The following is a 25,665-nucleotide window of genomic DNA, read 5'->3' as shown; positions in this document are numbered from 1 at the left end:
TTGGAACTACATACCGACGTCTGTCCGTGTACTAAGGTAAGGTCCATGTGATTCTATTTAGGGACTGGGGGTGAAACCAGTGAAACAGGTTGGAGTTCATTATGTAGTGATAAAACATGCAGTAGCTTTTCATTTAGAGCAGGCTACATCTTGATCCTGTTAGATTAAGAACATGCTTCATTTATCAGGCAAAATTTGGTATTTTGTGCTTTTTAGCCAAGTGGAATATAATGCATACCTGTTTTCTACACTTGACTACTCATCAAATTTTAAATCATATTGAATAATAATGGTATTCTGTAGTGTGGAGGTGGTGTTGCAAGTAAAGATTTCTCTGGTAATCACGGATGCTGATGTTTTATCAGCAATCACCAGATAAGAATGGGAAATGGCTCAAAACACACACTTCATAATGAGTCGTCTAATACCTCACTAATTCTTTGCTGCAGATAATGATATTGTTGTTCTAACCACGTTGGACATCATTCATGCCTTGCCTTTCTTCAGCAGTTGTTGAGTTTAAGGGTTCATTTTAATGTGCTTTCTTCAGCAGAACGTCAGACACTTGGAGTGCGGAGACAGTGGTGATAGAGCTGTATGGAAAAGTTTCTTTTTCTACCCCTCTGAAGTATTCTTGATTAGTATTCATACTTACCACAAAGAGGAGAACAAGCATTTGGAGTTCTGAAATGCAATGGTAATAAGACATGAAAAAATATTCTGGAGTCAGAAAATTCAGAGTCTACTTTCTGCTGTATTCCCAGTGTCAGGAGGTCCAAAAAAAACCCACCATCCTCAGATGCAGGTGACCCCCTTACTTGCTCAAAGGGAGGCCTCAGCAGCCAAGTTCTCTTCTCACATCACCCTATATCTATTTTCTTAAGGGAATCAGTTTTTAAACATGACACAGTCATTAATATTGCCAATGTTTAAAACAACTCAGCAGCATTTTTTTTTCCAGGGAAGCTGCTTATGTCCTGCCATAATGTCCTGAACATGTCCTGTCATGCCATTCTGAGTGACACTAACACATAGTCCATACAGGTTTAAGGCAGTGTCTGTAGGAGAAGGGAGAAATTGGGGCAGTTCTGGAAAATTGTACAGGTGTTTAGCTTTAAAGGAGTGCTTTATAAGGCTAAATGGCAGTTCTTTAAAATAATAATAATAATAATAATAATAATAAACAATAAATCAGAAGGCTCCGCCAGATTAAAAACAACAACAAACAAAACCAACCAAAAAAAAAAAAAAAACCAAAAACATTTTGAACATTACTTTTTAAATTACTTTAAAACATGCCAATTAATGGCTTGCAGAGCATGGCAAAAGGGTTGGTTCATATTCACTCTATGAGGCAAATTTAGAGAAGAGTGGGGCAAGACAGTCCAGAGTGAATATAACTATTGCACTGTGCTAACCTTACTGTACCAGGGATGAACTTGGCCACATCAGTGGCGGAAAGGCTCCTGCCTGATAACAGGAAAAGACAATCAGGGAATGTTTCTTTCCCCCAAGAACTGCTTTCTGCCCCAGATGTTGCTTCTTGGAAACATCTCAAGAGTGGACATTAACACTGCCTGTCATCTCCCTGTTATATGTTTGCAGTGTATGCATTTTCTTCTGAGCTGGTTTTGTCTGCTCTTCATGGCAGAAAAATATGCATTTTTAGGGCATAACTCCTTTTATCTACTGTTACTTGAGGAGAAGCATTGCTTTCTGGTTAAATAAGTCCTTAAAATAAGTTCTTAAATAAGTCCTGCTCCAAAGGCCTTGTGGAGATCTGTGTTTTCTGGGGCTCCCTATAGGGGAGGCCACAAGGCCTTCTCCTTTCCCTCTTTCAAATTTTTCCCTCAGAATTTCTTTTCTGAGATTGTGAGGCCATGCAAACTGAAAGGATAAAGTTTCAATGAACACACAGTGACACTTGATTTAAACCTGGTCTGGACTTTTCACCTGTGTGACTTGTTTTTCTCTGGAAAGGACAGAAAAAGGAAGATGGGGCACAGTGAAGGTGAGGGGTCTTCCTGCTTTGCAGTTCAGCTGCAAAGTTCAGTACAAGCATCAGCTCTGGGGACATGTATAGGGAGCATAAAAGGGAAGGTGGAGACTTTGAGAGAGGTTCTGTGTGAACCACAGAGGAGGAGATGCCTTGAGAGCTCAGTCTCAGCAGTGCAGTCCCAGGGGCAGAGCATGAGGCCAGTGGGAAGCATCATGTTCTGGTTTTGGTTTTCAGTGGGTGGGTACGGAAAGAACTGTGAATTTTAACAGTTTCCTACCACACTAGCACAGCCCTGTTTGTCCCAGCTCTTTTTAAAATTTATTTTATTTATTTTATTTTATTTTTTTTCCTGCTTGGATAATAAAGTCCTGTGAAAAGGGTATTGAATTTAACAGGTGCCTGTAGAAAGGGCTAATAACAGTCTTGAATCCAGGCAGAACATGAGTGCAACCCGTGCCTCAAATATTGACAGACAGCAGAGTGGTGGGCATCCAGCCCTCCAGAAGGCATGGGGGAACCTGCCTGCTTTCAAAAATTCTCCTCCTCCGAAGTGGAGGAAAGATAATGGGCTTTTGTACTAAGCATGGGACTGCTAATAGATACTTGTCTTGCTGACATTCCTTTATTGAAATTATTACTTGTTCCATCTTACACTGAAGCAAGATTAAAAAAGGCCTAGAAAGTTACTGCTTTATTGGAGCCAGAAATCTATGCAGCACCAGGAAAGAGACAAGGATCTAACCCAAATTCCTATCTAAGAGTTGGAGGGGAATACTTAATTGTCTTTTCCAACAGATACCACCGGACAGAAGAAGTCTTAAGAAGAAGCTGACTTTCTGTTGACAGAGATGGACACAGACATTGAATGATCTCAGGGCCAAAACTAAAAGACAAATGTGGCTGGATCAGCAAAATGTCATGGTTAATAGTATCAAAAGCAACCAAAATAATTAAAAAGCAATAGGTCAGCCACATTGCCACACTCTGATGACTGTAATAAATAATTAAAAATTCAAAACAATGCAGCCTCAGTATTATGGAAATCAAACTGGACTTTAGGGAAATTTTTTGTGACTAGATGGTCAGACATACAATCATCTTCCCCTTCATCCCCCCGGTATCCTTTTCCAAGGTCTTAGGAATGGGAGGTGAAAGAGAAGGTGATAATTCAAGATGATTGGAAGATAATGGTAACTTATTTATGATAACTGAATAATAGCAGCACAATTCAAAACAGATAAAGTAAAATCACAAATAAGTTGTAGGATTATCCATGCTGAAATAAAAGGACTCAACACTCACAGAGACATTGATTGTACTTAGGGATATTTTGGGTCTGGATCATACAATGCTTCTACACGGACTTGATTTACTCCCCTTAGCTCTGAGAATGTCAGTGGACTGTCTCCTGCACATCAAATTATGTCCACCTAGATTTGTGCAGGATCAGGCTGTAGGGTATGACCAGAGATGACCAGAGAAGGAGATGAGATATACAAATAATTAAAAGGTGACAGAAGAAGACAGCAAAATTTTCTGCAGAAGTTTCAGAAAGGAGTTTTGCTGTGTAACGAAAAGAGCTCTTGATCAATTTGAAACAACTTAATAGGACTTGAAGGCTAGCTAGACTTTTGTTTTCTTAAAGTGACAATGTCAAATAGTTTGGATGCACTGACATCCTATTATACTATATAGGACAAAATTGTAATTTCTTTTTTGGTTTATTTTCCTGTATTCAGTTCTGGAAACACAAAAGTCTGAGTATCCCATGAAGGTGAAATACTGAGCTACTAACATCAAACACAACATTACCACTAACTTGCACTGTGCCTGGTGCCTTTCAGTGCACCAGTGGGAAGTTAAATAAGTACAATTCCACTGACCAACCCATAAATGCAATGCAAGGAAAAAACATAAACAAAGCAACACAGAGCCAGTACAGGCATTATCATTTGGATTTAGTAGCAAGCAAATTAATAACATGTTAGAAATAATTTAGGGTAACTATTACACCTGCAGACCTGATGGGAACAAGGTGGTGTGGACAGGTGGACCACACACCAAGTGGGTGCTTAGCTGCTGGCCATGTCAGGGTGATCTTCCTGCGTCTCCCATGTACAGGAAACAATTTTGGAAGTCTGAATTTTTTTATGGGATTGAAAAAATATAATTGACTATAGAAAAAATTAGGTTGAATAATGTAGCTCCCTAACATTTGTATAACAATACTTAGTTTTCCTCCTCACCAAGGGCTGCTGTGTTATCCATGTAGTGATTCTCTCTGATTCACATTTCTTTTTGGCTTAAGCAACATTTTTTTTCTTTTTATGGATTTCGTTGAGTATTTTTCAAGTCTTCTCTCATCCTTCCATATTTCTGCCATCCACTTTTTTTTTTTTTTTTTTTTTTTCCTGGCTTTACATAAGCTGCACTTGCTCCTTGTAAAAAATCTTTCTGACTTAGATTTTCCTTTTAACATTTTCAGTTTTACCAGGCTGTTTGATTTCTGGCTCTTGCTTTATTATTATTTTATATTATGGGGCCTTCCCATCAGCAGCTTCAGTCCAGTCAGTGGGTTGAGTCAATGTTTCTACCTACTCACTCACTTTTGCTGCAGCATCCAGCTGCTGGTGCACTCAAAATGCCCTGCTCCTTGGGTTGTGCTGTTCTCAGGGCTTGTGCTCCACTGACTTCTCTGCTGCCCGTCACAACCAACACACAACAGCATGATAATCAAGGCATGGGGTCCTAGTGAGATGTCTGAAAGCTACCTCGTGGCTGTGTATAATGCATAGAACAAGAACTTGAGTGTATGATGAGCATATGATCCACAGCCCCAAATTACTGACCCTTACCTAGCCAACTCGACTAAGTGCTTTTCTGGTATGAAGTGCCTGGAGGCAAAGGCCTGGAGGAAGAATTTAGGCTTCCAGTGAGGGAGAAAAAAGAAGATTATCTGCTCTGTGAGTTCCTCAGATATGCAAATGAAGACTAAATGTGACTTGGATATGACAGGGCTGAGGTGTAGAGGAAAACAAATGTGAATAGAAACTCCCTAGGAGGGCAGAAACTGGAAGTCATTTCTCAGGCTTTTTGTCATAAAGGCATCCAGTCACCACAGTTGCAGGTCATGATGCAAATAAATGCCACCTACCCTATCTGAGCTAGTCTTAGGGTACGTGATACTGGCCACAGCTCATCCCATCTCCCCACTGCTCCTTGCCTGGGGAGGACAGTGCAGAAAGTCCGAGGTCAGGGTGTTCCTGCTGTGGGTTGGGAAGTTTAATGCCAAATTTCAGGCACAGGAAAAGCCCTGTGGAAGAAATTTGGCCTCTCCTGGGACCTGGAAGAAGGTGAAGTGGCAGCATCCACTGCTTCTGTGGGCTTCCTCATCCCTTCCCTGGGACTGACCCTTCCTAGCACTGAGGCCCCATGGGCAGCAGGAGCAGCTGTGCCTGTCCTATGGGTCAGAGCAGCTGCTGGGGCAATGTATACTGCTATCAACAATTAGTAAGCGTGGAAGAAAGCAAAAGATGCATTTTGACATATACCTTAGCTTCTTCCACTAAGATTGTCAAAGTAAAATATATCAAAATCCTTTCTGGTCTAGAAGTCACATTAATCAGTACTTTCCTTGACATTTCTTGGTGCATAAATCCAATTTAACAATTTATCAGTAGAATGGAGGAGTTCAAACATCTCTTAAACAAAACCATCATTTATACAATTATTAGTTTTGAATTAAAGTTTCAAGATAGTAGAGAAGAGAAAGGCATAGAGTTTGGCATATCCACCAAACTGCAGATTTCATGTTTGCTGCAGTGGCATCCATTGCAGTGATTCTACAGCATTCAGTCAATTCGTACTTCCTAACGATGCTGAATTTGTTTAATAATCTGGTTACTGATAGACAGCACAATCTATTACTCTTACTGAGAGCTTGTACATCACTTCTCAGCTATTAGATCCCCAAATGTATGCTTAGCACTGAAGATCCTGTCTATGACTTTGATGTCAGCAAATCCATAATGAAACCAAGACTCCTACAAAGATTTTGGTAGAAACATGTTAGTCTCAGAGCTGTAAGAGACAGGAGCCATAGTAAGCACAGTGGATCAAGTTCGCTGCTGATATTGATGATGGTATAAATGGCAGCTCAGATAAGATCACGTGCTGGTATAAGTAGTGAAAAGGATAATATACTGATTCTGAGTCAGATTACCTGTGAAGCTTAAACTAACAGCTATCAGAAGAGGGCAATGCACAGATAGCAGCTAAACAAAACATTCCCTTAACCAAGATCTTTTCATATTGCAAACTTTCCATGCCACCACTGGTGCAGGAAGAGCACCTATAAATATCACATTAAAAAGCTATTGTTGGATTTTCTGTTGCAAAATAGGAAAAAAAAAAAACAAACACAAAAAAAGTGGAGGAGCAAGATGTTTTTAGTATTAAAACACTTGGAGAGGTCACAAGTCTGCTTTCTGTACACCATTTAATAAAATGGTCCTGCACCATTTAATAAAATATTCACTTTGGCAGCTATATAGTGCCTTATCACTTATAGTTATCTTACCACTTTACAGCTGCTGTAGAAATTACACCAGACTTCAAATTTTGTTTAGATATTTAGTTGCTTAATTGTTTTTTTATTTTGCCTAAGAAATTGATTCATAGGAAAATATTGCCACACTTTTCCCCCCTTCTCCCCTGTCTAGCAATCTTATCCACAGATCAATTCTACTAACTTGTGATTGCATTTTATTTAAAGCAAAATGATTGGATGGAGTTTTGATTTAAGGAAAAATAGCAGGATAGGGAGAAATCTGATGCCTTGCCAATAAAAATCAATTAATGTGGGAACGATACAGATAGAATCAGAAAAGCCTCAATTTGTCCTGAAACAGGTATACCAAGATGCAGTCAACCTCAAAGCAAGTGGTTTTACATCTTTTTTTTTTTTTTTTTTCCACCTCTGGTTTTCAGAAAAGGTACTTAATGCAAGCAAAGCTAATTAGTTGCTCTGTGAGCTCTGAGATTTGCAAAAATTGATTTTCTATTGCACTGTGTCTCCTGGCTGGACCTGCTGTGTCTGCTATGGCTTAAGCAATGAGCAGAGTTTCTGTAGGGGCTGGGGCAGTCCTTCCTCTGGGGTGGCTCTGCACCCTGTAGCTGCCTGCCCAGCCAGGGCACTGGTAAGGTCTGTCTCCACCATCTGCCTCTCTTTTGTTAGAAATGTTTGGGAATTAGGATGGCTTTGGACATTGAGAATTTCTACTGGCTTCATCTGAAATTGCTAATGAGTTCAGAAGAAAGATGGGGTTGAGGGGAGATAACATGTCTGTCTCTCTTTCATACACACATGCATACATGTGTGTACCAATATGTGAAAAACCAACATGACCGTGTAAGCCTTATTATTTTCTTAAGCAGCCAGATTCAGAAATTCCCACTGATGCTGCAGAGCTCTAAGGCAGGAGTGTTGCTAGATATCACTGATGTGTCAGCTGGGTTGATGCTAGAATTACATTGGGAGTTATGCTAAATGCTTTGAGTCCTGTTTTAAAAGGGGCTTCATCCAAGTGAATTATAGGGAGCATTTCCTGGCTATGCAATGCCAATCTGCAGGGACACCAAGGTTATGAGCTAGAGGAATTGGGATGTATGAGCGTCTGGTGTAGAAGAGAGTGTTCCAGTTGCAACTTTGATAATTTTGATGTCATATTACTTCTAGATGACACCAGGACCAGGGAACAAGAAATCTATCAGGGCCAGCAGGCAGAGAAAGAGCACGTGGCTCAATGGGTTAAGTAACAAGCAAAAGCTACCTCCGCCAAGAGGGTGGTGAATGAATGAGTGCCGTCCCCCTCCAAGTTCCAGCAGTGACCAGGATTCCTTTCCCAGCCCGCCCCCGGGATTCCTCAGGCAGGAGGAAAAGGGAGAAAAGCAAACCCTTTCTCCTGGCTGGGCACAGCAGGGTGCAGAGCAGCAGCCCCCTGCCTGCGCTTCCCTGCCACCCCCATGCTGGCATGTGGTGGCTGCAGGGGGGTGAGCTGTGGCTGTGAAATGCAAATTTATTTGCAAGGTTCTTGATTTCACCAAGGAAAAAAACAGAAACAAAAACAAACAAACAAACAAACAAAAAAACACACACAGAATTCAAGTGAGTAAAGCCACATGAATGGGAGGTGCTGTATACCCGGGTTTGTCCAAAGAGAAAGATGAATTGAGGTCCCTTTGAAAATGTGGTCGTCCCTTTTCTTTGAGCAGGATAAATAAGAAGTCAGTGGCAGATAGTAATACTTCTCCAACCTTGTACCTTGGGATTTCAGCACATTATTGAATTATCTTCACTTACCTGTCTTAAAACAGATCTTTGCAGGTGTCAAGTCCTATTTGCCTCATTTTGGAGGGGGGGAAAACTGAGTATTGGTGAAGGGTTTTGTCCAAATCCTCCAGCAAATCTGTAGTAGAGACAGGAAGCAGAATAACTTGATCAATTAATCTGCCTGCCTACGTGTTATAAATGTTTCCCTTTACTCCAAAAGACTTCAAAGATTTACATGTCAAGGGACAATTTCAAAATCTAATATCCCAAGCCCACTTAAGTGTGCTGTACCTCCTGAAATCAGACCATCCACAGACTAGGTCCTGAGTGGAGCTCTCCGTGTTTGGCTTGTGATCAATAACTCACAATAACATTTGGACCAAGAGATTATAGACATTAATCAAGCTTCAGAACAATTTAAGATCATTAACCCACACAAGGGAAAGACAGTGTATGCCTTAGCAAATGTAAATCAACTTAAAATACCTTTTTTGGACATCTTTTAAAATCTCCTTTATCTCATCCAGGGGAAGAAGAAAGCTTAGCAAAAAGGACCTGATTGGAAATGCATTCCTCTCTGGTGTACTCTGTTGTCTTTGTCAGCTAATCTTGTATGAATCTGCTGTAGCAGCTCCACAATTCCTGCAAAAACTTGGCTTGCTCCTTTGTTCATATGGAAGTCCTTAGTAGACTCTGATGATAAACAGAGTGGCATGTCAGCTAACAGCCAGTCATACCACACATACTTTTTGGGTTGCAGTGTTGTTTGGTGGGTACCCATTGATATATAGTTTTGATATGAAGTAGAGGAATAAGTATGAGTAGAGTCCAAGGTTTGGTCTTTGTGGACCAATGCTGAAAGTGCACCTTAGTGATTTTAATCACTCCTGTTGCATATACTTATAAGTTAAACCTAGGTCACAGATCTGTATCTTCTCAGAGGTATATGCAGGTCTTATCTGGAGACACATTTGTCGGCTGGGATCAGGCATACAGATCTATAAGAGATCATTTTAGGTCAAAATGGTCCAGAAGAACAGTTTGTACCTGCTTCCCCATGTTGGCAAAAGGCCAGTCTTGGTTATACCCCTTCCACTTCCCCTCCATCTTCTTCTTTCACTGGCATATTCTGGATAAAATTACTGCTGAGGTTTTGGACATTGGGGTAAAATTTGTATTCTGGATAATCCAAAAATATCATCATTCCTCCCACTGTGGACATCCCACTGTATTGCCTGGGCTTGACATTGCTTTCTCTTCAGCTGGTTCTGTTTGACCAGCAAGTGTTATCAGACCTGCAGGAAACATTCAGGAATGCTGAGATGCTTTCTTCACCCCATGATGGTGGGACACCATTGTGTCAGGCACCTGACGGTACCAGTCAACATGAACAGTGTGGGAGGTAAGGAGATTTGGTGCTGGGGCACGGTGCTGGGGCTTACCTTATGGCCACCTCCTTGAACAGCAAGCAAGATCACTGTGGGAGGAAGAGGTCCTGGTGCTGAGCTGAGGGTACAGAGAGAAAGAGGTGAGTGCAGGCGATGTGTTCCCAAAGTATCAGGAAAGGGTTGGAATGTCTGGCTGTAGAGGTGCAGCTTTGTGGAAGATGAGAGAGCTGCACCTGCTTATGGGAGAAATAGATTTGGACTAAAAGACACAAAAGAGCAAATTGTAGAGAGGCAGACATCTACAGACAGAATTATAGATATTGCTGAATCCCCAATGTATTTTTAAACTTCATTTTAAAGGGAAAACAATGGAAAAAAGCCTCAAAGGCACATATTTAAGTGTTAGTTTCACAGTAATACCTCCTCAGAGATCTGACTTTATCACTACTGAAAGGAGAAAGCAGAAAATGGAATTGTTTTTGTTGTTCTATCATGTTTGTGACATGACGAAAATGTGGAGTTCTTCTGCCTTTTGCTTTTCACCTTGTTGAACTGCTGTCAGACTTCTGTAAATCGTTTGCACCATAAACAAGGTTTGTAAGTGAAAGGGCAAGTGCTGAGAAAAGCCAAAGGCAGAGATTTTTGTATTGAATCTTTTCTTACAGATATAACTGGCTTCAGAGTGGACTGGCTTCACCTAGATCCAGGAAGCAAAGCCAAGTTTCACTGAGGACCACAGCATAATAAAGCTGAAACAGCAGTAAATGGACGAAGAACGAATGTGTTGGTTTGAATTTTACAAAAACAAACAAACAAAAATATATGATAATTGTGACTGAAGGGACTGGGCTTTAAGCAGAAGCTACTGCCTTGTTTCTCTGTGGCATTTCACAGATGTGTGACAGACAAGCTCTCAGAAAGACAGACATCCCTTGCACAGGAATACTGCCTGGAAACTGCCTGTTGCTGCTGAGATCCATGGCTGTCACTAATCCCCACATAAACTCAGCAAGGCTGTTTGCCCCCCCCCACCAGTAATGGGATATCAAAATAGGAAGAAAAGATAAAGTGTTTTGCTTGCATACGTGACTATTACGGTGTCAGTACCCAGTGCAGCAGGCAGCTCTGCTCTTTTGGCAGGGAGCCAGTAGAAGAAAAAGGCATCAGCACGATTTAAAGCATGGCAATGACAGGCTGGGATAACCTGGTACCTGTGGTGAGCCACGCTTAAACCAGTGAAAAGTGAGGGGCACAGTGAAGGAACCTGCTCCTGCTGTATCTTGCTGGGTAGTGCTGAGCAGCAAAGGAAGACCTGGGAGGTGGGACCACACAAACAAATACTTCTTTAGCTCCCTAGAGATTGTATAACTTCAGGTACACCTGGTTTGTTCTTCATTTTGCAAATAGGATACACCTGAAAGATGGAGTATTTAAGGAGCCTGGGATCCATTATGCATAAACCCAAACCCACTTGTGCTGTAGTCTGGTAAGTCCAAGCAGCCTGGTGTGTTTCATGCAAATGCCTGCAGACTTAGGCCAGCAATGTGATTGGTATCTTCATCTCTTCATGGTGCAGCAGCAATGACTACCTTTCTGTCTTTCACCCATAGCTCTGTTTTGGTGGTTACACCTGGGACTTCTTAGGAAGTCATATGGCACAGTACCAATTGGTTTTCTTTAAACCTTGTATTTGTTTCATGTTTTACTATTCTTTTGCTATTGCTTTTGTGTGTCTATGTGACTTATGCAACTGTGGTTTTAATACAGCAATGAACTTCAGAGAATGTTACAGACTTCCAAAATGTAAAATAGACAACAAAAAGCACAGAACCATATCTTAGGAACTAATACAAAGGATATAAAGCCTGTAGGTTGTATAAACCCTCCCCCAAACTTGCTCTGGCACCTCACATGTTTTTGACTGCCCCTGATTTGCAACTAGGAGGACTGGTGAGAAATATGGAGCCCTGCCCACAGGGGATGAACACAGGGTCATCCAAAGCAGGTGTTCCTGTAATTATGATGGGCCAAAAACCAGGGAATGCTCAGAAGCTGTTAGATCTCATGTTTCATATGTGATTGTGGTGCAGGGCTAGGAAGGGAAAAAAAAAAAAAAAGCAATAGAAAGGAGGGCTGCATGATTCCTTACCTGCTAGGAAGTTTGGAAACTTCTTGGGGAAGGCTCTACTATACGTGTATGAACTAATAAATGCTATCATATTTTACAAAAACATTATATATATTTTGAATTAACCCAACTAAAGACATTATTTTGCCATGTAGCACAGCAGGCATTTGAAAAATTGGTAGGACTGAACCTCTAAGTTTTCATTCTAACATCCAAGGAAGTGGTTAAGCAATATCTGAGCTACTGACTTTTGTGCCTAGGGATGAAGAAGAGATGCATTTAAAAAACAAAAAACATTTCATGAGTTTAACCCTTCAGAAAGGGGAGGTATATATTGATCAGCTTTGTTTGGTGAAGCTGGTCAGAAGGTCACACAATTACAGGACATGCAGTTTATAGAAAAAAAGGTTTCTTGGGATCTGTTTGGAAACACAGGTGGAAGACTGACTGAGCACCTCTATTCCCCCCACAGCCAGCTGGGCACCATGGTCTGGAGGAGGAGGTGTTGTGCAGGAGCAGTGAGGACCAAAAGAACTTGGTTTGAAGCAGAATGACTCTTCAAGCCAATGGATGAGTTGAGGAGGAATTAAACCAGAAAAAGAGGAGAGAGGGATTCTAAAGATCTGATTTCTTCAGATGCATACATTTCTGAATCAGTAAAGACAAGAGTGTGATTTTGGATCCTCTGATTATTTCATCCAAGTTGAATCTCTAAGTGACATGGATTCCTCTATGGAGCTGTCTGCTTCTTGCCATGCACTGAGTATGCTTAGACAATTAAAGTTTGGTAAAAGGAACTTCTCCTTCAATATTCCTAATTTTTCCCTCAGAGTAACAAGCCTACAGTTTTCCTAAGTGAAACTGTCAGTCTGAATCTTGTCCCCAATGTGTTTCTTAATTACACCATAGCTGTTAAGCTGTAGTGATGTTCCTTGCAGAATGGTCTGAAATTAAAGCTAAGAATAAACTCAAATAGCTTGCTGAAGCAAAGCCTAAGTATTACTTTTTAAGGCAAAAAAAAAAAACCAACACAACACAACCCCATTTTTTTCCTGAGGTTCTAATTGCTTATGAAGACTGCAATGTAATGATGATGAGACAAAAACAATTTAACTTCTGACCCTGTAAATGCATATTATGATTGGCAATAATTATTTTTGGATGCCATGTGGCTTGAGGATGCTCTGGTGCAGTGCACTGATGTCCACTTTGTTCACACAGGTACCTGAAGTGCTGTTACATCTTGTTTCCAGAAGCCAGAACTTGCTTCAAGGGGAGAGCTCAGCTTGAGCCCAGGGTCAATTCTGCAGCCACTGGTAATGCTAAGAAAAGGTTGGTGGGAGATTAGGCAGAAATGCACATTCAATAAAGTCAAAAGGATTTTGTCTCCCTGAAGGTTTGGAAACAATGAGTTTGTAGATAACTTGATGCCTGTTTGCCCTATGGACATCACTCTTTAACTTCCACTGAGGCAGAGCATGCTGTTATCCTGTAGACACCCAGTGAAGCAGACAAGAAGGATTTTTTCACTTTTTCTGGCCAGATCTGTAGTGGTTTTTTTTTTTTTTTTTTTTTTTTTTTAGGACAGATCTTCTATGAAAATCATACCAAGTTCAAGGTTATATTTAATGGTGGCTTTACAGTTTGCCAGCTACTAATGGTATTTCTTTGGATGCCTCCAAAACCATCTTAAACCGTTATTTTCAGCCATTCCTTTAATTGTCTGTCTAAAAGATCATGGCTTTGAAGACAAAATCCCACAGCTTTACATCTTCTTGATCTTTCTTTAACTCTACTTGACATTTGGATTTTTCTGTCTCAACCTTATGCAACTGAATTACCTGCAATTTCTTTTAAAATCAATACCTTTGATAACTTTCTATATGGCTTAGAACTCAGAAATAAATTGATTACATAGCATTTTAAAGCCAAATTAAAGCTAAAGATTAAAATAAAAGTTAGAATAATTAATAACAGAATAATTCCTAAAATATATTTCCTTGCCTAGCCTTGCCTTCTTCTCCTGTTTTTCCCTCTCCAGACAAGACATACCAAACTATTTTTTTCAACAAAATGATATTTAAAAACTTATTACCATCAACAATGTATATATAGCAGAGTTTCCTGAAGAGCAAGATATTAGACCAGTAAATGAGTCTCAGAGATTTTTCAGAACGTCAATTTCAAAGTTGATTTGCAAATTGCATTTTGGTTTAGAAATGCTGAACAGACTTCCTCAAAATCCACATTTATCATTACCAAGACATTCTTAGTTAAACATCTTTTAAAACGATATTTCTTGCCCTAAAACTCTGATACTGTGTTACCATCTGGAACAGATTTCATGTTCACTTCTCTGTCTGAATATCCTCCTCACTAAAGGATAAAGGATCTGGAAAGAACACTTTTTTGGTGAGTTTAGAGCATTTTTTTTCCTGTTGTGATTACATGCAAACAAAGCTATCAGAAATGAAAAGACAGACAGCTTACTACTGGTCACCAGCATCACATGGCACCACATCTCACTGGGACACCAGCACAAACCAGTTGCTGCCTTATGACATGTTTCTAACAGGAGCAGTGGGGTCATGCCAGGTGGGTCCATGTTTCATGCAGCTGAGGGATACACTGAGGCTGTGAGAGTGCTCCTCTCTGAGGGTGCTTGGCATGGGGAGATCAGGCAAGGATGCTGTGAGGACCTATCCACAGGTCTGTGCACAGAGTGAGCATCACAAACTTGTCTTTTCACTGATGCCCAGAGTCATGACTGGGCAGCGGGTGAAAACCTCACGGGAGCCATTTCTTTTTTTTAGGGGAGAGATGTTGACACAGTGAAGGAGCTTTTACATAGTGGAGCATCCTACTGGGTGGCACCTGGGGAGCCTTTCCTGAGATGCAGATGGCAGCAGGATGTAGATGATTGATTTATAGCAGCCTTGGACTGACATGATAAAATACTGTGGCTGCTGCTTCTTAGTGGGGAGAGAGAAAATGATATCGCAAGGTTAATTTGTATTGTCACACAGATACGTAACAGGAACCCCCAAATATGAAGACAGGAAAGGGGCTTTTGTGGCACTGCATGGTGAGCTGAGCTTGCCCTGACTCTGTCTCTGCAATGCGTGGCTGAAGAAATAGATGCAGCAGGATATAGTCCTTTTCCTTCAAATTTGGGACCCTGAAATTGCTTACTAGATGGGTTTCAGGTGCCTCCCTGCCACCAGAAGACTGGGCTCTGTGGGCTAGCAGTTTTATGGAGGAGAGGGCAATGAAAGAGGCTGGTGTTGTTGGCAGCCATCTCACATGGCCAGTGTTGTATTTGTGCTCTACACTGTGTGCCCTGCATGTTTCCTAGGTCCAGGCAGAGTGTTTTTCCCTGTTTATTTGTTATTTTATTTGTCTCTGGACACCATAAGTTATTGACTGGCAAGTCTGGCACAGGTAAGCAGAAATTGTTTCCTTTCCTTGTTGTGGCTGTGTATAGAGGCAAGGAAAATGAGGGACTCCTTGCAGGTCAGGGTAGAGTAAACACCATGTGATGCATTAAGGTGACACCTTAGCTTCAACTGTTTTAATTGATTTTTAATCAGCTTTTACCACACAACAGCAATTTATTATAGGTTTTATGTGATTATAGGATTACTGTGATTTTACTTGTTCACTTAGCATAGTTTTTATGGGCTTATGGTAACTTCAGGTTTTATGTGCTACTGACATTTTGCAACTTTGCTAAAAGCTTATCTGTACAACTTCCCATTCTCCCTGCCCTGGCAGAAAGGATTGTTGCTACCGTCTGGCTAATTTATTAACCAACCTGTTTAAATCAGAGAAAAAATGATATTACATATTTTCTTTTATAAGCACAGAAGTGGTGTGTGCTGTAAGCACTGCACAAATGCACGCAGCTGTATCCACATGTGCCTGCATAAAACTCCTTATACTGTGGAAGGAAAGGGCATGGATGGAAGCTGTAAGTCCCTGTGACAAAGTGTGGCCAACTGTCCTTGTTCTTGGCAAGGTGAGGGGCTTGTACCATGGTGGAGGGATCCCCTGTGCCCAGGGTTGTTCAGTTTTCAGTATATTTTCCTTCTCTTTACTGAACATGAGCTTCTCCAGCCAAAGGGGGAAGGAGAAGATGATCCCACTTGCTCAGGGATGATTTCTGAGGTTCTGGTGACTGGGCACTCTGTCAGGGACCTGACAAGACATTACCAGTGTGGTGCTGGTAAGAGGGAACTGCCCAGGAGCCTCACTAACAGACTGCTGATGCTGCTGGGCACAGAGATTGGCAATCCTTACTCCAGCAGCAGAGGAAAACTGAAGGAAGAGTGGGGCCACCTGAAAGATATAGACACTTCTGGAGATCCTGCTATAATTGCAGGACCAGCAGTATTCCCATAACAGTGCCTTGAATCCCTGTGTGATCCTACAGTGAGATAACTGCTGGCTACATGGTGAGTGTAGCCAGCAGTTATCCTGTTCTGGCTGGAGCTGGCCAGGGACAGGTGCTATCAGGGAGGGTGGCAGGGACACAGGACAGCAAGTAGTGTGGGGATGTAGTATGCCACAGAGGACTGCAGGTACAGTCTTTAAGGATTTTACAGATGGGAGCCTAACCACCCAAATGACATTCTCCACACTGCCTCCTCCCTCTGCCCCCTAGAGCAGGTTCACAGGTTTTGGGGGGAGATCAGTGGCCCATCTGCATGCCACAGCACAGGGAAAAATAGCAATTTCACTTGAAGATGAGCTTTATAAAGGGACAAATCTAATCCACATAAACCGCAAAGCCCTCTGCTGCCTGAGGAGGGTGATGGTAGGAGCATGGCTCACCGTGTCTGGGGACCCTTTGGAGAGATCTTGCCATTCAGGACCTTATCTATTTCAGGCTTCCCTTGTGTTAGCCTAGATACAGGCAAAAGATGCCTCAGGCTGTTGTGAGCAGCGAGGTTATCCCGGCTTTGCTGCTTGCTTTGCCTCGGCAGCTGCCTGTGAGAAGCCAGCAGGCTGCTGCTGAGCTGGAGATCAAACAGTGATGGGCACGGCAGGGGACAGCAGCAGCCAGCCTGGCTCGGCAGGCCTTCCCTCAGGCCCCTCGTCCCAGCTTCATCTCATCCTTTCCCTCCCTGTCCCGCGATGCTTGCCCTACTCCACCTGCCAGGGCTGGGGCTGTGTTTCTCTGCTCTTTGCTGGGTGGAAGGCTCCTAGAAAGTGGTGTGAAGACCCCACAAATACCCCTTAAACAAATATATCAGCTTTGCTGGCTGGCACTGCATTTTTTGCCTTCTGTTTCTCCCTTCAGAACTGTCAGGCAACAAAATGTGAGCTAGTATTGTAAGCCAGCATTAATATGAACACCATTATGTGTTTCAGTCAGTCAGCGTACTAAGGTTGGCTTTCAGGCTGATTTTTGTGGCAGAGACGAGAAAGTTACACAATAGACACTGGAGAATCGCTTTAAAAAAAAAATCCACAATCCTCCATTGAAATACCACGGAGCAAGGACCAGCCCCAGCCCCGGCCTGGCCGAGGCGCAGTCACATGAGTACACAAAACAATGAGCACACAGTGCAGAAAGCTGAGGCCATTGAACTTTATGTCACTTCCCAACTGCAGCATTACTCATAATTTATGGCTATACTCGCCTTTCAACCTTTAAAACCTTTTCCCAAGTATTTGCAGCATTCTCACATAAATATTGCTACAATAAGTAACACCAATGTTTAGTAGCTGTTTTTCAAGAATAACCGTGTGACACTATTATGGCATTCCATTAAACCAGCTGCAGTGTGTGGAAGGTCTAAATCAAATCATGCCTGCTAACGGCAACACTTACACATATACAAGAGAACAATGGATGGGAAAAGTTTATTCTGTGTTTCAAGACATAAATGACAGTTTTGTCTCCGTTCACGGTTATGCAAGATGTCCCTCTTTGGTGAAATGACCCAGAGTGGACACAGACTGGAGACTACATTCACAAGCTATTCATTACCTTCTCAAGAAAAATTGCAATTACAAAATCCCTGGTTTTATTTATCTATCTGTTCATTTATTTTCAGGAAGAAAACCTCATTTCAAAGGAACAGGGAATTCTCTCTTTTTGTTGAAGCTCTCAAGTGTTGTGAAATGATTAGTAAAATAATTCCTTGCCAGAAATGTTCACTGTCCAAAATGCATTACGACAACTAAATGCAAATGACAGATAGTTAACTTGCATATAGATACGTGCTTAATTGCCCTCATCCCTCCTGTCTGAAGAATGCACTTAAGCATATGCTCATTTAAACACATATGCTTCATTTCTGTTTAGGTCAACAAGATTTGAGCATGTGCTTAAACATAAGCAAATGCTTAAGTGCTCTTCTTGAGTAGTGGTGCTTTTCTGAGGCAAAGCTAGAGAAATAATCTCTTGGAAAAGGCTGTCCTCTGTCCATCCTCTCACTCCAGCTGCGCTGACAGGGTGCTCCTCCTCCTTCCCCCAAACCAGCTTACTCCTCAGGGAGGCCCTGGGGCTGATGACTGACGACCTGATGAACAGACGGGTAGGGAAAGGGGAAACATCAACAATTCATCAGAGAAATGACCTGCACCACACAAGCACCCCTGCTTCTGGCCTGTGTGTCCCCCTAGAGAGCCCTGCGCAAAGCATGGTGCTGTGGCCTGCACTGCAGCCACCAAACCACATGGCATGGCCAGCACCTTCCCACCAAACCTCAGAGCCAAGCAGGCCTCTGTTTTGGTCCTTATTGCAAACCTGCCCGTCTGACAGTCTGCTGGTGCAGGTGTCCTCCTAGCCATGCGATAAAAACCATGTACAAACTCTTGCTTGTGAGAGCCTGCATTGTTTGGTGATGTTTTCAGGTGCACTTGGGAGCTGTATCTGTTGTGCGCTATCAGTTTAATTAAGATAAGGATATGGAGTTTGTTATATTCCCATAAATGATAGGGCAGAGATATGAATGATTTATATGGTATTAATTGTACTTGCAAAGCGCAGGTCTGTCAATATGCATAAATACAAATGCCACGTGAATCCATGTAAGAGAATAAAAACACGAGATGTTTTTTTCCTTAACGAGTTTCCCAAATTCCCACTATTTGTAACATGACACACGTAGCGCAAAAAGTTTGAAGGGACAGAGCATGGACTGCTTGGGGGAAGAATTCACAAATACCTGTCCCAAGCCAACCTTGGCAAGGGATTGTGATTCAGTGCGAGAAGACTCACCCCACTGCCTGCCCTGCAGGTAACGGGCTTGCCTGTGACGGCAGCAGATTATTTGTTCTTTTTTTTTTTTTTTTTTTTTTTTTTTTCCCCTGACACCGAACTAAAGAATGCATTGTGGGAAAACTGTCCTGACACATGACACTGTGCAAAGGAGGATCACAGCGTGAGGCAGCATCAAGGGGCTTACTTGGCCTTGATGCACTCTTGCACAGCATGGGGCTCCAGAGATGAGTGTCTCTTCCAACTGAAGCACTGGTGCAATTTGCACAACTCTCATGAGAGCGCATGGTGAAGCTGCTCTCAAAGCCCTCATGTAAACAGGGCTGGGGGAAGAAAAGGGAGAGAGAAAGAGCCTGCACCGTGCTTGGGAAGAGCACAAAAGGAGGCAGTTCAAAAGCGGCTGAGCAGAGGAGGAGGGACGCTGGGGAGGGAAGTAGGGTGGAAAGGGGTAGAAAATTAAATCCAAATACTGGAAGCAAAGGGGGAGGCTCAGAAATATAGCTGAATGGCTAGAGCAGCTGCGGAAGGGGCAGTCAGAGGAAAGGAAGGGTAGGAAGACACCGGATGGCAATGCGTAACTGGAGATTTGACTTTCAAGGCAAAACTGTGATTGAAATGTGCTCTGAAGAATCTGCGCCTTAGATGTGCAGCCCTTAAACTTCTTCAAAACCTCCTAAGTTCAGATAATAAGTTTGCATAAAGAGAGGGAGGGATGGAAAAGAGAAAATAAAGACGGCTGCAAGTGCTCCTTACTAGCCTGTCTCTGAGCAACAGGCCCTCCTGTACTCCCTCTCCCTCGTTGCTCCTGCTTATCATAATATGCCACTTTTGCGCATCAAATTTACATTTCAAAAATGCTGTATCGCTGCTCCAAAATTAATTATTAATCTTTCATCAGTCCCTTCTGCAGATACATTTTTAACTTTGATTTTGCTACCCATTGGGGGGAGGGCTGGGAGAGCAGCTCCTTTAATCTTGTCACCGATCTGTGGGGCTCTCTGCTCGTGCTGCTGCTGCCAGCCCCCCGCGTCCCCAAAGTGCTCTGCAGTTGTGGCGGAGCTGCTCTGCTCGTTCCGGAGAGAAGTTTTTTGAGAGCAGGGATTGTTCATGCCACAGGATGCGGCTGCAGAGAATGGCATCTCCCCTGGTTTGACCCGGCGTTTGGTTTCACTGCAGCGAATCTGTGCTGATACACAGAGCTCCGGGCTGCAGGTGGATTATACGCCTGTGAGGAGGAGAAAGACCTGGATGGGATTTACATGGTCTGTCCAGAGTGCTGTATAGGCTTATTCATCAATCAGTTGGTCATAGAGATATATAGGGAATGGTTCGAATATCAGCTATTTGCTCTAAAAAAAAGCGCTGGAATTGTGGCTATTAATCTATGGGAAGAATTAGTCCTTTCCTTGCTTGTAATGGAAAAGGAAGAGGAGCAAGGAGAGAAAAGTGTCAGATGGACACTGGAGAGTTGCTAGTTGATGGCAGACTCTGTACTCGTCCCACCCCTAGTCTGGGGTTGTGCCCAGTGGTATAATCCAGCCATAATAATGGAAGGAGGAAGAAAGGGCTCAAACAAGATGAAATTTTAATAAGAGACTCTTTTAAGGATTACAGAATAAACACATTTCTTTTTACTTCTGCACTTCAATACCTACCAGTCACTGGCTTCATGGCCAAAAGCACGTGTCTGGAGGTGTACACACACATGCATGTGCATGCACTCACCCACCTTCCCCACTGATGTGCAATCTGGACTTCCCTGAAGCTGAAATGCCTTGTGCAGGTTGCTTCCTTGAACTGAGAAGGAAAAACTTGCAGGACTTCTTTATGTGCAGATGTATTAAAACAATGTTCTGCCCAAAAGGGCAAAAATTTCTCTTGGAAGACACATGTGAACACAACATGGCATCTTAGTTAAGGACCCAAAGTCTCCCAGCTACAGGAACCTATATTTCACAGTGCACTGCTTATCTTCCTATTCACATGTACAGTCTAAGGAACACATACTATTTTCAACACCTCCACTGCTATTTGCTGGGTGTATGTGTGGGTGAACATCCCTCAGGATGCCAGACTTAATCAGAGGTGAATTTGGATCAATAGACTATCAGTTACTAGAAAATCAGATAAAGTACAAGGGAAAAGTAAAGCTAAAAATGCAGAGCAAACTATACTGTGCTTGTTTTCCACCCTACCCCAGCACATGGTATCTTCACAAAAGTGTACTTGCCCATGCCATATATTTGTCACTGTGGTCATCTCTCTAACCAGGTTATGCAGCTCTCTCTTCTATCTGTGGTGCCAATAACAAGCAGACCCACTGTGAACAGCACATGCTGTAGTACCTTCAGCTGGGTTGTGCTTCACCATCATTAAGTTACTATTTGCATGGACACAGAAAATGGCACAGCACACCTACACATAAATATTATTTCATGTGGCTTTCACAGCTGAGAAAACTGAGCCATCAAAGTTGCTGGGCAAGCGAGGGAGTCAGCAGCAGCCCTGGATCAAAACTGAAGCCCTGGTCAGTCAGTTTTCTTCCCCATCTTCCAGACAACAACCTGAATTGCGCTGCACATCTACCCTTTGCAATTTATTCTGCGTAACAAGACTGTGATTTTTTTTTTTCAAAGCAGTCTTTGCTTTCATTTTGTTGACACTAATTGTGCATGTATGTGTAATTCTGTAGGATTATCAGCATGCTACAGATTACCTACCTTGTGTATTTTGTCTCCACAAACCACTGAAAATGCAGTGCAATGATTCTCCTTGTGCATTCCCAGGGAGGAATTCCTTGGCTGCCTAGGGAGGTTGAGGCATCTCCTTCTCTGGAGATATTCAAGGCCTGTCTGGATGCCTACCTGGGCAGCCTGCTCTGAGGAACCTGCTTTGGCAGGGGGGTTGGACCCGATGATCCTTCGAGGTCCCTTCCAATCCCTACAGTTCTCTGATTCTGTGATTCCCATTGGGGTGATGCAAAGCAAGAGCCAGTAACTGTAAGCATCAGTCTTGTTTCATAAAAATAAACAATGCTTGTGTGGATGTGTCACAGATGTTACACCCTGTTGAGTGCACTGAATTCCTTACAGTCAAATAAAAATAGCTAGATCACGTAGCTTCAGAGTAAGTGTGGTTGCAGCAGGAATGCAGCTCATACTAAAATCCAATATTGGCCTTGGGAACTGTTCCTTTTTGTCCACATAAGAGCTGAATAATGTTCAAGGCCCAAAATGCTATGGATTCTTAATCATGCACTGACTCTCCTCAATCAAAATACAAATCAAAATACAGGCACCACTTTTTCAACTAGTTACCTTCTCTGTCTGACCGTTTCATGAGTTTAGCTAAGGAGCTTCATGTGCCAGAAGAAGGAGGTAGAAAGCCTTTCTTTTTTTTTTTTTTTTTTCTTTGCCTTTTAAAACTTTATTTTTATTTTTTACACTTTTGCAATGCTACAGAAGGATTTTTTTTTTTTTTTTTTTTTTTTTTTAATCAGAGAAACTTTCTAAGGTTTAGTCTTTACTGGCTTCTTTTTTTCCAACAGGCCTAAGGTATTCCCTTGATCTTTTTCTGTTTTTTTTTTTTTTTTTTTTTTATTTTATTTTTATTTTATTTTTTTTTTATGGGGCCATAAAAACATTTCCTGATGAAAAGAGGTACGGCTGGGATAGAGCAGAGAAACAAGAGAAGGCATTAGCTCTTCAGCATTTGAGACAAATTATTCTCCTGAGAAACCATGAGCAGCCCAGCAGCACTTATCCCATTTGTTCTAGATACACAACACCTGTAACACCTGTATCACTAGCTAGAGGTGTGCTTGCTGCTCCAGGACCAGCAACCCTTTATCCTTTCGACCCACGTTCTCCTCCATGCATTGAAGACCCATGCAGGGAGTTTGGGCCAGTGCTATGCTTCCCCATTCACTGCTGTTCTCTCCAAAGTTGGTTGCAAAGAGCTCTCTTATTTCCTTGTTCCTGCTCCTCTGCTGTGAGCAAGAAGCAAGGCTACTAGTGGCTTTTGTCATCTTTGAGAGCATCTCTGGCCACCCCTGAGCTTTACTCCTTGGTGCAGGAGACAGTGACTCCATGCTCACAGAGCCCTGACCCCACTAATGTCTGCCAAGTAGTCTCACAGCTGCTGAGCAATTTTCACTGAGAGATTGGTACTGGGGGAACTACCAAATTTTTGCATGTAGGGGAAAGACACTGCCCTGCTCAGAGCCTCTGCCTCTCTGCAAAGTGCAGGTATTTAAAAGGTGGCATGCTTCCGCAGCTTCTTGCTGTTTCATCCTCACCATCTTTCTTTCACACACTGAACTATAGTCTGCAGCACTCCTAATCACAAAATGAAACTATCTCAGAAAGCATGGGCTGAAATGCAGCCATTGAAATTGTAGCAGCTGGATGCAGGAGGGCAGCCAGCTTAGGAAAGGTAGAAGCACAGGGACAAGCTCTTGGAATTTGGAGTGCAGACTTTCAGTGTGCCTCTTTTCTCAATGGCTCTAAATGTGCTCTCCCAGCCAAGTGTTTCTTCTCCAAGGGACACTGTGTAGCTTGACTGAGAGCTCAGTAAGTTACCTTAGGAGGTTTTGGTGTGGAAGTAATTTCAGTATAGCTGACACACTGCAAGCTCACATCCTAACTGATAAGGTCAGCATCTTCTTTGGCTCACACACTTGCCAAGCACTTTGCAAAGGTGTGCCCATACACTGAGGTTAAAAAGATGTATTAATTAGAGGGCCAACCTTGAAGCCTCTGGACAAAAGAGTGCTGTCAATCACACTTGCCCCCTTTGGTGCAATCAGCCTTGGCAGATGACATCCAACTGGATTTAAAAAGATTCAGAAGTGCAAATAAGCTTGCATCTGACTCTCCTTTCAGGCTTGGGATGGTCACTATTGCAGCCACTGGAAAAGACCTATGGCCTTTGCCCCCATCCTATATGGATCTCTTGGATTAGGGGTTTGTTGACTCCATGGAGAAGTAGGAAGAGGGAAAGTTGATTAATTTTGAAATTTTAATATAAGTGAGTTTCAGGTTGCTGGAGAAAAGCAGAAAGGCATCAAAGATATTTAACTTCTATACATCCCAGCCTGGTGGAAGTTCCTCTTCGCATTCCAATGGGAAAATGAAGTCCTTGTGCCATTAAACCCACTTTTATTCATGAGAGAAGAGCAGTACCTGAAAGATTGTGTGTTTTTCCTGTGCATGATTTAATAAAAGATACAACCTCTGTCTAAAACTTTGTCTTACCCATGTCCTTAGACTATCTTGCCTTGGCTTTTTCTTTGGGCCCCATTCACCCCACACCGCAGAAGCTGTTGTGAGCTCAAAGAGCTGTGAAAGCTTTCCCAAGCATTGTTGTGCCTTTATGAGCTACCTCCCTGTAGGAATTTTGTTTTGCTATGATTGACAATTTGTTTGTTGACCATTACCTCTATTTTTTATGAAACACTTCATATAAATTTAAAATGTTGTCCAAAGAAGAAAATAATTTCAAAGTAGAAGAAAACTAGCAAAGCATGCGAAAGAAAAACATTCAATACATGACAGTGAAATAAACCAAAATGAGGAAGGGGGGAGGACAGAAAGAGAAGGAGAAAGGGTTAAAAATAGACTCATTGCAAGGAGTATCTAAACATTTTGTTAAGTGCTGCATTTCCCTTTTTCTCACACAGGCCTGAGGAAGGTGGTTTTGTAATTCAGGCACAGCTGGACCCCGTGGGTTGGGAAGCAATGTGCTTTGGTGAACGGGAGCTAGGTGGGAAGGTAGGCACTCCTCCAGGCTAAGTGCTTCTCTGCTATCGATTGAGCCTAGGACCTGAGGCAACTTCCTTCCACCATTCTTCCTTTCTGAGAGAGAAGGGTGGTAGCAAACCCTGCACAAACTTTTTATCTCTCTGCTTCCACCAGGAATTAATCAGGTATATTGAGATTCTTTTCTGAGGTCGGGCTGATTCTCCACTAGGAGATAGATGCCTGTCTGCCGCTGGGAGTCCAGAAACCAAAGCTTGAGGAAGCTAAAATTAGGTGAGATAAAGCCTCTCTCCCTTCATGTCAGGAGGAGGCAAGGAACACATGATGGTAAATGAGTGTAAGCCTGCTGTAGCAGACAGGGACACTTGTCATACACGTGCTTCTGCAAGGAGGGGAAATTCTGGCAGTGGTGTGTGGTGGCAGATGGGAAGACAGGTGGGCTTGCAGGAGGCTCGGGAATGACCTCCCAGACAGAGGTGATCATGTCCAGTGTTTTTTTATAATGGAGGGATTGCAATAAAGGCATCCACTATAGGGTGCCTGCTTCAGATGCTCTCTAAGAATAGTTTGAACATCCTTGCTAGGCTGTCTAAAAGAGTAATGGTGAACTCATAAGGGAAAATATTGTACAGTATCCACCAGCAAAGTCAAAGCTATGTGCTGGTAGCTGTGGAAAACACTTTGTGAATGGGTACCTGCACATGTACAGACATATATGAGACAGCCAACTGAGTGCCATCAAGCATAGCTGTAATAGCACATTGGTCATTCAGGAATGGAGAAGAAACTCCAGCAGCAAAGGCAGAGCAGCTGATCTTAGTGCTGTATT

The 25,665-nt window shown here is 42.5% G+C and overlaps 1 long non-coding RNA gene across 1 annotated transcript in view; it reads right to left on the bottom strand.

The window, feature by feature from the left end:
• LOC311435307 overlaps positions 1 to 25,665 on the bottom strand; it is a 54,285-nt gene that overhangs the window by 8,991 nt on the left and 19,629 nt on the right. The window contains exons 2-3 of the long non-coding RNA XR_014692049.1: positions 9,773 to 9,836; positions 8,361 to 8,466 (exon numbers count right to left, since the gene is read on the bottom strand). This is a non-coding gene — a long non-coding RNA (uncharacterized lncRNA). The remainder of the gene's footprint in view (positions 1 to 8,360; positions 8,467 to 9,772; positions 9,837 to 25,665) is intronic.

This window comes from Aythya ferina (assembly GCF_964211825.1).
Source record: "Aythya ferina genome assembly, chromosome: 3".
NCBI lineage: Eukaryota > Metazoa > Chordata > Aves > Anseriformes > Anatidae > Aythya > Aythya ferina.
Note: the sequence above shows the minus strand (reverse complement) of the source record. Positions and strands in the feature narration are given on the sequence as shown.